The sequence below is a fragment of the Peromyscus californicus genome, unplaced genomic scaffold (genome assembly GCF_007827085.1).
Source record: "Peromyscus californicus insignis strain IS unplaced genomic scaffold, ASM782708v3 Scaffold_11__1_contigs__length_118956290, whole genome shotgun sequence".
Classification (NCBI taxonomy): Eukaryota; Metazoa; Chordata; class Mammalia; order Rodentia; family Cricetidae; genus Peromyscus; species Peromyscus californicus.
Window position 1 is genome coordinate 32,129,480 of NW_026294402.1, and position 10,079 is coordinate 32,139,558.

General features: G+C 45.1%; 1 long non-coding RNA gene across 1 annotated transcript; it reads right to left on the bottom strand.

Moving 5' to 3' along the window:
• Positions 1-7,763: 7,763 nt before the first annotated feature.
• LOC128121746 (uncharacterized) lies at positions 7,764-9,039 on the bottom strand. The gene is made up of 2 exons (XR_008222248.1): positions 8,861-9,039; positions 7,764-8,064 (listed from the first exon to the last, which is right to left on the bottom strand). It is a non-coding gene; the product is annotated as an uncharacterized LOC128121746 (long non-coding RNA).
• Positions 9,040-10,079: the final 1,040 nt, after the last annotated feature.

Consider the following 10,079-nt stretch of genomic DNA (forward strand, 5'->3'; position numbering starts at 1 on the left):
ATTGTGCTGCTGGAGTCCCTGGAGTTGATGTGTGCATCAGTTCTGTTTTGTCTCAAAGACACTGTTTCCTTGGAGCCATCCCCACTTCAGTCTCTCACAATCTGTATACATCTTCCACATAGATTCCTGAGCTTTGAGGGGAGGGTTTAGGTGAAGACATCTCATTTAGGACTGAGGACTTCAAAGTCTCTCACTCTTTGCACATTGTGCAGTTGCGGATCTCTGTGTTCATTACCATCTACTGTACGAAGAAGCTTCTCCGATGAGGCACTGCTCTATGCGTATAGCAATATGTCATTAGGAGTCATTTTATTGTCATGTTCGTTTAGAAGAAGAACAGTATTAGGGTTTCCCCTAGGCCCATACCTATCTAAGTTCTATGTCCTTAGCAAATTTAACAGTATCAGGTATGGGTTCCATCTCATGCAGTGGGCTTTAGATCTAATTTTTAATAAGTGGTTGAAGCTGGATGTGGGCACACACACCTTTAATCCCAGCGCCTTGGAGGCAGAAATAAAGGAATCTTATGAGTTTAAGGCCACCCTGGTCTAGTAGTGAGCTCCAGGACAGTTAAGACTATGTTGTGAGACCCTGTCTCAAGCAAACAAACAAACAAACAAACCAAAAATTGGTTGGTTACTCCATTACATTTGTACCACTACAAATGTACAGTACAGCTCACGGGCGGGTTGCTGTTGTAGGTCTCAGGGTTTCTAGCTATGTGATACAGATGTTTCCCTTTCTCCTCTGGTAGTGTGCAGAGTACCTTCTAGCACCATGAACACTAGTAAGTAACGGTGAAGCTTCTAGTTAGGCACAAGCTCAACTTCTCCATGTTCAATAGCATACGTTGTCTTCAGCAATAAGGCCTGACCATCAGGTTGTGGAGTGCAACCAGTAGCCTTGGCAATAAATAGCCTGTGATATTTTGGTGTTCTGTGGGACCCTTTAGCCAATGACTCAAGAAGATGTAGCCCATTCCTGGCACTGGAGGTTTTACTTGGTGGCACAAGATGTCTACTTGGGGCATTGTCTCCCCCGTTATGTGGTGACTCCACTTAGATTTCCTTTCATATATGTATATATTTTTAGGAAGCTTCTACAAAAGTAAGTTTCCATATGGTCTTTCCAAAGGCCTTTAGTGTAAGTTGTTCCGCCTCATCTTCCCTCCTTCACTCTTCTCTCCCGTCCCTCTCCCCACTTACCCCTCTTATTCTAGTGTACCCTTTACCTCTTTATATAACAGATTTCCAATAAATATTTAGTAGTTATTTTTATCAAGAAAGATAGGGGTCATAAAATCTTAGATTTCACTTTCCTTTCACTCTTCCTTTTTCCCATTTCTTCTTACAATGTGCCCACCTATGGCTGAGTTAGGCACATGGCCCAACTTGGGTTAGCTCTCTGTTCTAGCCATAGAGCTTGATGCAGAGTGGTGTCTCTCATCAAAACTAGGCCAACCACAGTCTTTGGACAGAGTTTTGTTTGGGTGGTAGGTTATAATTGTTTGTTTGTTTGTTTTCCTTTTTTCTTCTTTTTCTTTCCTTTTTATGTTTTTTGTTTGTTTGTTTGGTTTGGTTTTTCAAAACAGAGTTTCTCTATGTAGCCCTGGCTGTCCTAGAACTCACTCTGTAGACCAGTCTGGCCTCAAACTCAAAGATCTGCCTGCCTCTGCCTCCTGAGTTCTGGGATTAATGGTGTGTACCACCATCACATGACTATTTGTTTATTTTCTAGCTCTGCAAAGAGACTTTTCTCTCGATAAGTGCTGTACTGTCCCAGGTGCTAACCTCAGGCAACACGTGGCTACCTAAATGTAGATTTATTTCTATTTTCGCATCCGTGTGTCTATGTGTATGTATGCCACATGTGTGCGGATGCCTGTGGAAGCCGGAAGACTCAGATTAGAGCTGGAGTTACCAGAAATTATACGACACCCCATACAAGTGCTGGAAACTGAATTCAAGTCCTTTGGAAGAGCAGTATGGACTCTTTGCCACTGAGCCTTCTCTTTAGCCCCCATCCATCTAAATTTAAATGAATTAAAATTAAAGCCCATGTGATGGTGTACACCTGTAATCCCAGCACTCAGAAAGCTGAAGCAGGAAAAGCACCTTAAGCTTGAAACCAGCCCAAGATACATAGTGAGTTCAAGGCCAACTTGAGCTATATAGCAAGACCCTGTCTCAAAAATGTAAATGAATTAGTTAAATGAAATTTATCATTTGTTTTCTCAGCTCTACTAGCCACATAGCACTAACCTCTCCCATACTTGACACTGTCAGCCCAGAACCTTCCCATTAGTTCAGGACGTTATAGTGAATTGTATTGGTATTGTGGAGCATCTAGCAACTATGGCCCCACCAAAAAAGGTTAAGAAAGCTTGAGAAACGAAGCTGACACCAATAGCAAACGATTCTCAGGATGGCACTTGAGCACCTGATTTCCTGCCTCCACTCTAATCTTGTTATATAGCACGAGAAATCACCTCCCACGGCCTTCTTTTCCCTGCTAGTCGTTCAATGTGAACTTCTATCATTGATGACCAAAGGACCTTTTGTTCTTGCTTTTGTTTTTTTGAGACAGGGTCTAATTATGTAGCTCTGGGTGTCCTCGAACTCACTACATAGACCAGGCTGGCTTTGAACTCAGAGCTCTTCCTGCCTCTGCCTCTCAGTGCTGGGATTAAAGGTATGCCCAACCAAGCAAAGGTTCTTGACCAGTCACATTCCTTAGCTTCCAGATAGTCCAGCCTGACTGTGGCAAGGAATCCTTTAAGGGTTGCCACAAGGGGTGAAAATTTGGGACTGTCTGTGAAGCCACCTCTCCTACCAGTTTAGTAGGGAATCTACCTAATTTTTCTCTACTTTGGCCCTGTATAACAACAAATCCCTTAGTGTCCCAAGCCCCACCTTTAGGGGTGGTTTGTTATTTGTGGGGGGGGGGGGTTAAGTTTTCTTTGTCAGGGTCCTATTACCTATCTTTTCTTTCTTCTCCCACATCCTGTCTCAGAGCCCTCCTTCTTTTCATCTTTTTGTTTTGAGATTTTAAAAAAATTTACGAGTCTCTCTCTCTCTCTCTCTCTCTCTCTCTCTCTCTCTCTCTCTCTCTCTCTCTGTGTGTGTGTGTGTGTGTGTGTGTGTGTGTAACTGGAGTTACAGGAGGCTGTAAGCAGCCCAGTATGGATGCTGGGAACCAAATTCCTGTCATCTGGAATCACAGGACGTGTTCTTAACTGCTGAGCCATCCTTGCACTCCCGAAAAGTCCTCTTTCTTTTTATCCACTGTTTACTTAGGGACCTGACTGAGGACTGTTGCTGCAATGCTTGCCTTAGCATGCATGAAGTCCTAGGTTTGATCCCCAACTTCACATAAAACCAGAAGACAGACATAATCCTAGCTTTCAGAAGGTGTAGGCAGGGGGATCAAGAAGTTGAAGATTTTTCTCAGCTACTTAGTAAGTTTGAGGCCAAACTTACTAAAGGAGATCCTATTCTTAAAAAAATACTTACAAGTACTTTGTAAAGGGCAATTCAAATGTACTCCCAATAATCTAATACCCACTAGAGGGTTAGATGCAGCTCCCTCAACTGTATTTAAACTCCTAAGAAGGGATGGTGCCAACTATTTCTTATTTTGTTTTTTGGTGCTGGGACTAATCCCAGGGCCTTGTGCATGCTAAGCACATGCTCTACCACTGAGCTCCAGCCTCAGGCCAGCTATTGCTTTTGAATGTGCCCCAATCCCCATGGTCCACCATTCTTGATGTTTAGGACATAGAGTTCTCTTCACACAGTAGGCAATTATTGGATGCTGGCCAGCTGATTTTCATTTCTGTGCCTCCCTCTTTGGGAGGCGGGTGAGAAGGGGGGTGAGAATGAATCCTTGCCTGGGATGCTGCTGGTGGGTGGACACCATCTGAGGACCTCAGAGAAGGGAAACAATGGTGCTTTTGAGGAGAGGGGCATCATCTGTGGCTTCCCTATGATTTCCCAGCCTGTTTATAGCCAACACCAACGCCTTACAAGAGCGGAGCTCCAAAGATGCTCCCTAGAATGTCCTCACATCTTAAGTAGGTCAGCAAAAGCTGACTGGCTCTCTCCAACTCTTTAAGGCCAATTAATTTCTTCCCTTTGTCCCTCTGGAGAGCTGCTGAATAGGGCACGTTTAGCAACCATAGCCGCAAGCCTGAGTTCCTCTGGGTTTCTGAGGGGGTGAGAATTCTATTCAGAAGTCAAATATTTACTCTCAGCACAAAAGGCTTTGATGTGTTTTCAGCTCCCAGGACAGAAATGAGAGCACCTCCTCTCAGCCTCTCAACATTTACCAAGGATCCCTCGGTACCCCCAGGACCATATACTTCTCCTAACAAACCCTGCAACTTTTGGAGATACACAGAAACCCTTTTCTCTGAGTAGCTCATCATATAGAGAGAAATAGCCAGGCAGCAAAGCCACTGTTCAGGGGGAAGGGCCTAGGAAGGAGCGGCGGTACCTTCTGACTCCTTTTCCATTTTCTGTTTGATGTTTCTCAGAAGCCACTCAGAGTAAGGCCACTTAAGAAAACTTTAGAAAGGAAAGGAAGAGGGGGGAAAAATGTCCTTGGAGAGGGCCATTCCTCACTGTCCAAGCTTCAAAAAGCTTGTTGTGCACCGAGGGAGCTAGTTAATCTGCCTCTTGTTCAGAAGTTGCCGGCCAGGTCCAGCCCCGCGTCCTCGAAACAAAGCTGCACACAAATTCCTCGTTTCCCAGGCAACGCTTCACAGCTCTACAAATCTGCGGGGAGGGCGGCTGTTTGCCCCGTAGCCTCTCTCCATCACATCGAACTGAACTGGGGAGGCAGCCGCTGCAGCATTGTTTGGGCACAGGCTTACGAATCAAAACCAAAAAATACCTTTGGCCATCGTGGGGAGGGGCCCAAGGAATGGGCAGAAAGGGTCACCCTCACATTCTGAGCTTAGTCAAAGGGGCTGGTGGCGAAAGGCAGGGCCAAAGCTGAGACTCAAGTCCACGGGGAGGAGGGCTTCCCGAAAAGGTTGGGGCATCAGTGTAAAGAAAGGTCTAAGTTTTCTTGGTCGTCAACCTGGAGTCCTTGGTTTAATCTGTGGTAGCTACATGATTTTAGCAAGTTGCTAACCTTTTGGAAGTTTAGGTTTTGTTTGTAAAATGGTTCTTATAATTTCTTTCTAAAGTAGGTGCTGGGGGAATTGGATTACAGTGTCTGAAAGAATCAGGTGAGCAGAAACCACCCCCGCCCTCACACCACACACACACAGGGAGTGAGAGGAAAGACGGTTCCGTGAGATGCTTCCATAGGAAGGCCAGAAGTCTGGGAAACTACCCTCCTCTTACCCTCGGCTGCAGCCCTTACTCAGCTCTAGCTGTCCACGGTGGAAGTCTGCTTGAGAGGCTGTTTTTTTTATTTACTTTACTCCTTTACTTCTGTGTCTCATTCTCCAACACGTGACAACCTGTCACTTGCTCTGCTCCTAGCTGGAGTTCAGACTCCTCTTCCAAGCTCATAGGTTCCCATGGGTGTAGGACTGAGGTCCCTGCTCCTTTGCTGGCTGGTGATGGCTCCTAAAGGTGGCATTGTGCCTGACGATGTGACCCTCACTACCAAGCTGTGTACTTCTGTAAAATCAGCAAGACAGCCTCTCTTTCTCGCTCCCTCTCTCTCTCTCGCTGGTTTGCATTAGTGTGACTTAATCAAGTGACTGACTTGTTACTGTGGTGGGCCTGTTCTGTTGTTGAGAGAGGAAGGAAGAGGGCTGGGAATCAAACCCAAGGCCTTGTGCGTGCTACACACATAAAATGTAAACGCAGTATGGATGGATCTGGGAGGAGTTAAAGGGGGAGCTGGGCGAATATGACCAAGAGACATTGCATGAAATTCTCAAAGAACTGGTAAAAGTATATTTTTAAAAGAATGTGAGTGGGATCAATTTTAAGAATGTGAGTGGGATCAATTTTTCTGAAGGTTTCAAAGAAGGCAGGTGGGGGATGGGCGAGGCCTTAACTACACCCCAAGCTGTTCTCACAGCTGTTGCTCTCTTATCGCCTCTCCCTGGCTTCATTTCTTTCCTTTCTACTCTTTTCCACCCCAAATTCATGTTTTTTAAAAAAACATTTTAAATTACTTATTTATTTATTTGCTTGTTTGTTTGTTTATTCCTATTTTATGTGCACTGGTGTTTTGCCCACATGTATGTCTGTGGGAGGGTGTCATATCCCCTGGAGCTGGAGTTACAGACAGCTGTGAGCTGCCATGTAGGGGCTGGGAATTGAACCTGGGTCCTCTGGAAGAGTAGCCAGTGCTCTCAACCATCTCTCCAGCCCCTCATGTTTATTTCTAATGCAAAGTAGTTTGTCTTTTTACTCCTTAACTATATTCAAGGCCTTACTTAGCCCCCCCCATGTGGAATTTAGATGTATTTATTGCTAAATAAAATTCCTTTCCACGGGGCAATTTTGGTGGCATTTGTGGAAGAGTTGTTTTTTTTTTTTTTTTTTTTCCTACTCTACTTCCAAAGAGCATTTACAGTTTGGTGAAGGAGACAGATATGATTCAAATAATAGCAGGAAGTGAATAAAGAGGAGGAAGGGGAGAGATCTAAATATAAACCACCAGCCATGCAATATTGTCACTAAGAGCAACTAGAAACCTCTGGCTGTGTTCTCACCTTGCCCAGAGCCCAGAGACCAGGAAGAGGCCATTGGATGAGGACGCTGGGAAATCTAAGGCTAGAATTGTTTTTAAAAATAGGTGCATTTTTGAGCACATAGGTGCCTTATCTTCCCTTGACTCTTACATTTACGTTAGCTTGTGACGTTTTTTATAATGAATATACGTAACCTATTTTCATTGTATTCATTCTCATACACTCTTTGTCCCGTTCCCACAACCCCCTCCGCCTTCCCAACCAGCCCCTCTTCTCTCCCTCTGTAGGCCTGGCTGGCCTGGACCTCACTATGCGGCCCAAGCTGGCCTTGAGCTCATGGAAATCCTCCTGCCTCCACCTCCTAGGTGCTGGGATTGCAGGTACACACCCAGCAAACTCTACCTTTTATGGTGTATTTACTGTGGTTGTTTTGCAGGGCCAGGAACTGAGGCCAGCCTGGCACACAGCCTAGCTGAGTGCTGTCACACCAAGCTGCATCTCAAGCCCTTTTCTTTTACTGATTTTGTTTGTTTGTGGTAGCTCAAGTGTCTTGGTCCACCAATCCATAGCACTCTAACTCTGGACAAATTAGTGAGTCCCTCTGCCGCTTGGTGTCCTTCCCTGGGAAGTGAAGACGTGGAGCAAAGGCCTATCTTGCTGCAGGGGGAGTCCACTGTTCTGGGTATGCCCTGCCAGTCCTGGAAGACCTCCAGCACTTGGGAGACAGAACATGCCTTTCCAGTTCCCCATCCTGCTCTCCAGTTTGTTTGCTTTCTCCAGTTCATGACGAGGCTGACTCAGTTAAAACTATTAGCTTCCCCTTCCCCTTGTTCCAGAACACACACTCCAGAGTTTCTGCCGGTGCATAAACACACGGTGGGTGGATGGGGTAGGGCAGCTCTGTTTTGAGCGGCAGGACCTCTGTTGGAGCCATCTGCAAAACTGTGAGGACAGCAGGTCTGGGCTGCTCAGGGTGCAGAGGAGGAGAGTCAGAATCCGCCCGCCCCAGAAAAGCCATTAGATGAACACACCCAGAGGGAGGACCCAAAGCATACATGTGGAAGGATGACAAGGTAAACAAGGACAGAAGACATACACACAGTCCTTTAATTAAAGAGCCTTTATTGATTAGAAGAGAAAGGCACGTAAGCGGACAATTGTAAGCTTCTACAAGTCTGCTTTCCTCAAGACCACCCAAAACAGGATTGCAAAAGTATGAGTTGTTCACTGAGACAGATGAAAGCAAGGCACTGCCTGTGTGTGTTTGTAGTTGCTGTGATCTTCCGCTGAGCCTCTGCCTTTCAGGGTAACAGAAGACTCTGCTGCTTAAGGCCCTCAAGTAGTTCAGTCATTCAGACACTCAGGCTGTCTTCCTCCTTTCTTCCGTCAATCCCAGATCCTCTCTAGGAAGGATTAGAATGAGTAGAATAAGTGTAGGTGGTCTGGCTGGGGTGACATAGCAAGAGGCAGACCGTATTGGTGTCTCCACGTGCTATTCTGAGATCCCCTCGCTGGTCTACAGAGCTACTTTCTGGCTCCTACCATGGCAGTTGATCTGCCCCATCTCCTCAGGCAGCAGAATTCCTATACACAGGGGCACCTGTGCACCCTCTTCGGCCTTCTGCCGGTTCTCTACCTGTTAGCATCTCTGAGTCTTTCACGGGCCTCCACTCTGGGGCACTTGCAAATTCTGTGCAGGGTCAGGACCCTAAGCCTCACTGCCAGAGTGGGGGAAAAAAACAGGGTGTTGAGTATTTAAATCCCTTTTAGCTCCCCCTCTGTCACAGTTTATTTTCCACAGTACTTCAGACTAAAAAGACCAGACATCAGGCTTTCTGTTTCCTAAACATCATATTCCCTTTTTCCCCACTCAGGAAATATTAAACCATCACAAACAAAAGTGACTATTAAGAAATAGTAATAACTGTGATCTGGTCTACAGGCTGCTCTATGACATGTCAGAGGGACAGATAAAAGAAATGATAATGCTCTTTTGTCCTTTACATAGACCAGCTATTAAGCTTTTCAGCTTCTTACTGACTTTAAAATGCAATTTTAAATGTAAGAGCTAAAAGCTGACTTTCCCTTCTGCTCTGCATGTCTGCTAGAACAATAGCTTCCCAGAAGCAGACAGGTGCCTTGGGTTGTTTACACAAAAGTCACAGACACAGAGATAGAAAAGGAGAAAAAAAAACTTACTGATTTCAGAACGTTATCTGGAGTTCCGCCAGCATGCCCTCCTTGGCTCAGATTTTCAATCGTAGAAAATTGGCCAAGCTGGGCTTGGTCGGTTTGTAAAATAGCGTAGGTAGAGACAGTTGCTATATTTACAAAACTAAGACCAGGGATAAAAGTGACGGATGGGGAGTTGTGAAGCTGGGTGTGGCAATACACGCCTGAAATCCTAACGGTTGGGAGATGGAGGGAGAAGAATCAGGAGTTCAAGGCTAAAATGAGACCTTCTCTCCAAAAAAATAAATAAAATAAGAATGGGAGGAAGTTGAGAACTTTGGTCTTACCAAGATAAAACGATCCCTGCGTGAATGAAAAAAGGAAGAAAAGGCAGCTCTCAAAATTACGGAGGCTATGGGGACTATTGAGACAGCTCCGTGAGCAGAGGTACCCGTCACCAAACCTGATGACCATGTGGTAAAAGGAGAGAATCAGCTCCCCCAAGCTGTCTTATACACACACAAATAAACACATTGTAACTTTTGCTTTGTTTTGTTTTTCCAGACAGGGTTTCTCTGTGTAGCCCTGGCTGTCCTGGAACTCATTCTGTAGAACAGACTGGCCTTGAACTCACAGAGATCCAACTGCCTCTGCCTCCTGAGTACCGGGACTAAAGGCTAGGGCCACCACTGCCTGGAGACAAATTATAATTTTTTTAAATGTAAAAGGTTATGGGAGAAGTGAGGTCCCACCTCTGCCTAAAGAGTTAGACAGTTAATGTGGCCGAGGGGAGAAAGAGTCGTTTTCTTTAGCGGTGCAACCACTGGGAGGTTACCCATGTTCCAGTAAGAAACCCTCCACCTATATTCATGCAAGCACCCCTAGTTTAACTTATTGGGTCCCCAGAACAGAACAAAACAGGGCAAAAAAAATAAATGAATAAAAGAGTAACGTATTTAATTTATTTTCCAGCCCCTCCCAGCTTCAGAGAGCTGTTTCTTTTGTCTTCAATAAGCTTTGCTTCCTTGCTTGCCCATCCATGACTCCCCCCTCAATAAAAAATATGAAATTAGCAAGAGGCCTTATTGGGAAGGTGTTCCCAACAGAACTAGGGAGAAATAAGAGAGGGTAATGTGAGGTGGCAAGTGAACAAAATATACTATATATGTGTTTGAAATAGTCAAAGAATCTTTAAATTTTTAATTTGTTTTTTTTTTTTTTTTTTTTTTTTTTTTGGTTTTTCGAG